The sequence below is a fragment of the Physeter macrocephalus genome, chromosome 14 (genome assembly GCF_002837175.3).
Source record: "Physeter macrocephalus isolate SW-GA chromosome 14, ASM283717v5, whole genome shotgun sequence".
Taxonomy (NCBI): Eukaryota; Metazoa; Chordata; class Mammalia; order Artiodactyla; family Physeteridae; genus Physeter; species Physeter macrocephalus.
Genome location: NC_041227.1, coordinates 29,240,935 through 29,246,934, shown reverse-complemented (window position 1 = coordinate 29,246,934; position 6,000 = coordinate 29,240,935). Strand labels below are relative to the sequence as shown.

The window sequence follows — 6,000 nt, the reverse complement described above, 5'->3', positions numbered from 1 at the left end:
TTTTCTTTTCTTTGGCCGCACCGTCTGGCATGTGGGATCTTTGTTCCCCGACTGGCACCCCTGGACTGGAAGCACAGAGTCTTAACCACTGGACCGCCAGGGAACTTTGGGAAGTTGGCTTTGAGACTCAAGCTCATCAGTGACCTCTTTGCTCTTAAACTTGTGCTGTCCCAATATGGTGGCTACTAGACACATGTCGCTATTATGCACTTGAAACGTGATTAGTGGAACTGAGTATTAAGTTTATGTAAACTTAATTAATTAAAACAAACTTAAAAACTGATAATTCAGTTATTGGGAAACTTTTAAGCATGTTGGAACAACTTGGGTATGTGAATATACTTTTTCAAGTGAAAATTTTATAAAACCTAAATACAGATCAAGTATTTTTAAATTTTTGAAATTTTATTTCAAAATTTAACGTCCAAATTGAGATGTTTTGAAGTGTAAATACACACCTGATTTTAGCCTTAGTACAAAGATAGAATGTAAAATACTTCATGAATAATTTTTTTATATTGTCTACACATTGAAATGGTAATATTTTGGTTATGTTGGGTTAAATAAGATATATTATTAAAATTAATTTCACTTTTTAAAATTATTTTTAATGTGGCTAGAAAGTTTTAAATTGCAACTATGGCATGCATTGTACTTCTACTAGAGGATGGTTCTAGAAATACTTTTCTGCTGCTTCTTTGGGGCCATGTGCCTCCTGGTTTAGTCCATGGGGGTGGAAGTCTACAAGAAAACATGGTTTAAGGAGGCTTTAATATAGCAGTTTAATATTTGCAATATATTATCCTTGTTACAGAAGTATTGTCCCTACACTGCCTTGAAGGATAAAGGCATATTCCTTTCTCTCTTGTGCTTTCTGTATGGGGAAATTGATGAAAAAAAGATGTTTTCTGGTGTCTAATCAATCTAACTAATCAATTTATTCACCAAGATGGAGACTCTAAGTGGAGAGGAATGGATTTTGTTTTAAACAGGTCAGGGTTCCTGGCAGCCTAATTTTGGTCACCTGACCTAAACTGGGCCAATGAGTTGCTGTCCTGGGAGACTGGAGTAGAGACTAAGGGATTCTAGTTCCACCTGGCTGCCTTCCTCAACAGGGAGCTCTAAGGCCCAGTGATGGAAGTGATGGCCACCCTTTGCCATGTGTCTGGGGTGCAGCGAACGCCAGTCTATGGTGAAAGAGAAAAGTTGGCTCCTCAGAGAACACTTTCTGGGTTACTGGAAGCCCTTCAAGTTCTAGGTTTGCTTCTTAGCGAGCTCTCCCTGCAGTTCTGACCCTGAGGTTGTAGGGAAATCCCCATGTCCTCATAATACATTCCCCTGAGGGTGCTCCTATTACCTGCAAAGCAAAGAAGCTTACTAATACAGAGTAGTAACTCCAAAGTTTGGGGTGGGGGAGGGGGAATTAATGATTGACCTTTCTGTTTATAGCTCGGGAAAGAACCAGAAGATAATTTTTTTTTTCTATAGTTGATCAGTGGTCTCCTTGTTCTGGGGTAGCTGACACAGTTTCACCACCAACCTTCAGCTGCATTTTGGGTTCAAAAGACTTCTGTGGCCAGTCTGGGAAGCAGGTCACCATTTATAACATTGTTTCTAAGGGAAACACATTCCACGATCCAAACAATGAATTTATAAAGAATGTTTCGCTTCCAGGAGGGATGAGCTGACCCAGCTGTACCCTGAGGGTTGTCTACCCATTAATCCTTAGTCCCCCTTCCACGCTGAAAGGCATGGGGACAGACCCTGCAGGGTTGGAGTATGTATGTTGGGGGACAATTGCGATAAGAGGGAGGGAACAAATAAGGCGCCCCAAATCTGGGGTGCTCTAGGGCTCCGTGTATACTGAGAGGCCCTGGAGGTCCAGGGATGGCTAAGAGGGGGAGGTGAGAGGAGGACAAAGAAACTTGGCCTCCTTCACATTTCTGTCACGTCTGCCAGCCCGCGAAGTCCAAGGGGCCTTGCGCTCAGCTCAAACCCTTTTTGGAATAAGCAGGTGTTAGAAAAAAATCCCATATCCTCTGCCTGGGGAAACCAGGGCGCTCGACGTGGGCTCCGCGGGGCAGCGTGACTGTTCTCTGGGAGTGGCCGTCACCGCCCGGAGCAAACCAAGGGGCTCGGGCCAAGATGATATCCCTTTTGGAGAAGGCCGCGGAGAATGGGGTGAGTGAGCCAGCTCATCCTCCCCACCCCCTCACTTCTACCCCTCCACCCCAGGCCGGAAGAGGCGCTGGCAGCCTGAGCCCGGACTCGCAGGGGATAAGCAGCCACAGCTTTGTCTGGGAGGGAGGGGAGAAGCCCCGCCCCCCCGGGGGGAGGGAGGGCGGGAGAGGAGGGGGAAGAAGAAAGGCCAGGGAAGAGGGGTGGAGGAAGAGATGGAGAGCTAAAGAAAGAGGGGGAGGGAGGGCGGTCAGATCCGATTGGGGCAGATAAAAGGCAGAGGGGCGGGAGAGAGAGCGAGGAGGGGCGGAGGGGGATTGGGCGCCCGACCCCCAATCGCGCGGCTGCCGCAAGCTCAGCAGGGCTGTAAGGGAGCCGGGCCCGCCGACCGCTGACCGAGACGCTGGCTGGAGCCGTCCCCGGCCGCAACACCCCCACTTTCCAACTCCAAGGTCCCCGCAGCGCGCGAGAGGTGCAGCCGGCTCCGGACGCAGGCAAGGCGCAGGGTGCGGGCCGCGGGGAGCGAGGCTCCGGGCCCGATTTGCGGGGCGCAAGGTGTGGTGCACTGGGCGGTCCTCTCTCCCCTCGCCAAAAGTTTTCCTGCAGCGTCCCCTGCCCCGTCCGAGTCAGCCCCTCAGTCCTCGTCTGCTCCTGTTCTCCTCCCTTCTTCCCCAGACACTGGGGGTTCCCGGGCGTGTGGACTCTGCAGGGGCCGCGTAGGTGCGGAACCCCAGCCTGCCCGCCTTCCGCGGGAGAAAGTTGTGGCTCTAGGCTCGTCCTCCCCCTCTGATTCCTGGGGCGTCCTTCCTTCTCTCCACGCCAAGGGCGGCGGCAGGAAGGCACCCCCACCCTATCCCCGGGGTCCCCGGGATTCCCTGGCTAGAAGGTAACGGGCGGGCAGGTGCAGGGACGGCAGGGCCCGACCCTAATCGGGGGACGTCCTGGGGGGTGTCCGATCCTAATCTGGTCCTGTTCTACCCGGCTCAACCGACGATTCCCTGGAGGCGGGTTCCAACCTCCGGCGCCCGAGCCTCCCTTGGCCTTCAGAAGGGCGCCGGATGCGCGGGGGCCCTGGGTCCTCGTTGCACTTCCCCTTTGCCGGCTCGCGGCCCGTCTCCGGAGCTGATGCCGGAGGTAGCTGGGAATCTTGGCTTTGCATCCTTTCTCGCCAGAGAGGCAAGTGCCTTGGGCCGACCCCGGCCACTTCTGCATTTGGAGTGCCTGCATTGCACTCAGTTCCTAAGCTGGGAGATCCCTGGGGACAGCAGAGAGGCACGGTGGCCTGACAGGGAAATATAGGGTTCCATCTTATCCTGGGGCGCTCCGTGGGTCCTGGGCTGTCCACCGCACCTCTGCGCCTCAGTGACAGGAGGAGCTGAGCGCCAGGCTTCTGAACGCTGCGATGCACTTTATTTCCAGGTGTGTGGAATCTGGATCCCTAAAACTTGTTCTCCCAGAGAACAGAGGCCGTGTCTAGAACTGGCCAAATTTATAGTAAGTACTTTACATGTGATGAATGAATGTATGAACCAATGAGCTGACAAATAACAATTCCTGCCACAGTTGATCTTGGTACAATGGGAGGAAAGAATTAGAAACAATGATTCTTTTAAACAGCTGTGAGACAGAGCCAGGGGCCTTCTTTCCCGAGCATCTGGTTGAGGAATCCCGGGTTGGATTTATTTTATTCACCAATCCACATTTCCTTACTGGGAACTTTTTCTGCAGGTGGTCTGAAGAATTAAAGAAACTTCTCAGTGGCTATATTGGGTAGTTTGAGGAGAGTTTTGTTTTGTTTTGTTGTTTTCAAACTTGTGTCCAAATGCAGTGTCTCAGAGGATGTGGAGTCTGCCTGTGAGGTGCCCATTTGGGATCAGAGACCCTGGAGTATGGCCATGAGTGTGGGCACCAGCTGTGCTTTTTCCTCTGAACAGGTCAGCCTGATGCCTGGGAGCTGCAGCAGTCGGGTGGGCCTCAGGGGGACAGAAGAGGACCTCAAATGATGCCTGAGCTCGGAGAGGGACAGTAGCTTTGGAAAGAGGGTAGTTCTTGCCTTGGGACAAGGAGGTGGAGACAGAGCATGCAACCTGCCCAGGCACCTGGGAGTCTGGGCTGGTTCAATTCAGGATTCCCTATGCTGAGAAGGCTGGAAGGTGAATCCTGCTCCTCCTTCAGGAGAAGGGAGAGCAGAGGTGGAGTGCAGGGGGGATAGGATAATCTTTGGAGTGCAACCTAGGCATATCCTATGTTCCTCTGTCCTAGTTTTTTATGCTGGTGAAATCTGGTTAGAATGATGAGGGATACTTTTGGGGAGCTTGACTGAGAGAAGGCCAGGGGATCTGGGGCCCCTAGTCATACCCTCTTCCAGGGGAAGGTAGAAGATATGCCCTCTGCACCTGGCTGAGTGGGCCAGGGCCTATGCAGTATTCTGCCCCTGCTGTACCTCCGGCTGGCAGCACCCCCGCCTTCCTGAGGGCGGTCTCACTCTGCCCAAGAGTCCACTTCTCTGCATCTCTGCATGGCTTCTGTTCTGGGTTCAGGCCCTCTCTCCAGTTTGTGTTATCCTAGGAGTTGGTCCAGGATGGTTGACAACCCTACACCTTGTTGTCAGTCCTTCAGTTCTCCTCGTCACTCTTGGATGCACTGGCCTACCTGGGACCACTCAGTTACCGAGTTTTGCTTTGATTTCTTGGTCTGTTTCCTGGAGCCAAGCTTTCTGTCTGCCTTCTGTGCATGAGCTCCTTAGGAATGACCAAGACAGTTGGCTGGAGAGGTGTCCAGGACCAAGTATTCTGGCACCTATGCTAGACTGCCAAGAGCTGGACTGCGGGCCTTGCCAGAAAGGGGTCCTGTCACCAAAGTACAAAAGGACCTTGGCCTAATTATTTCCTTCAGTCTTCTCTAGGATACTTTTGGCAGGAAGTGTCCTCATTGGGAGGTGAGGTGTGGAGGTGGGACCAGATTGTCAGAGAATCCCTTGGAGAACTTGGGAGACTGGATGATCCCAAGAGCAGTCTCAGAATTTGTCCACATTCCTTTTCCTCTGCCCGGAGTGAGAAACTGAGCAGGTCTCAGTAGTGTTCTTAGAATGGAACAGGACGTACAGTCTCTGTCTTCAAGCTATAGTTGCGGAGAGCTGCTACAGCTGGGTTTGTAAAACTAGGGCAGTGGTCTCCTCCTACACCTCCCCGCCCCTCCCCACTCTTCACAATATGGTCCAGTTATTTATCCCAATGACACACTGTGCTATTTAAACACCTCCCTGCCTCTCCAGAAGAATTGTAAATAAATCTTTGAGGCTGGGTAAGCTACCACAGGCCCATGTCTGAAGACTTCATTTATTTGGCTGTTTGTGGATTCCCATGGAGGATGTGGTGGGGGAGGGGATGGGGTAGGAGGCAGTGGGGGAGCAGGGCACAGTAAACAGGAACATCTTCCAGACTCCATTGGCTAGGTGGCCAGGAGGTCATTTTTTAATCATCCCTTGGATGGTAGACTCTGAAGGTTGATGCAGCTGCTCGGGTATGACAGCTTGAGGCTGTAGAACTCCTGCCCAAGACAGCTGTGACTGAACTAGAGAAGGCAACCTCTCACTGAAGGAGTGGGCAGGGAAGGGCATTTGGTTAATTCCCGTGAGATGAGCAAAGTGACTTAGAATGGCTTTTTCTATTCCTTATATTGATAAAAATTAGCAAAAATATACCTTATATTTCCTTGGACATGTTAACCGGAAGTGATTTGGCCAATAGGTTTACTTTTACCAGCATAACACTTTATCCATAGTGTTAGTTTGATTAACTGCTCCTTTCTATAGAGAAATAA

At 51.2% G+C, this 6,000-nt stretch overlaps 1 protein-coding gene across 6 annotated transcripts in view; it reads left to right on the top strand.

Annotated features, from left to right (window-relative positions):
* The first annotated feature begins 2,029 nt into the window (after positions 1-2,029).
* RASSF2 (Ras association domain family member 2) overlaps positions 2,030-6,000 on the top strand; it is a 41,820-nt gene continuing 37,849 nt past the window's right edge. The window contains exon 1 of one of the 6 annotated variants that reach the window (XM_007123269.4): positions 2,030-2,181. The gene's annotated coding sequence lies outside the window, so the exon portion shown is untranslated. Of the gene's footprint in view, positions 2,182-2,391; positions 2,734-3,263; positions 3,673-4,032; positions 4,113-6,000 lie in introns of those variants that run through there. The other 5 variants (XM_007123267.3, XM_007123271.3, XM_007123272.3 and 2 more) reach the window with 5 other exon arrangements.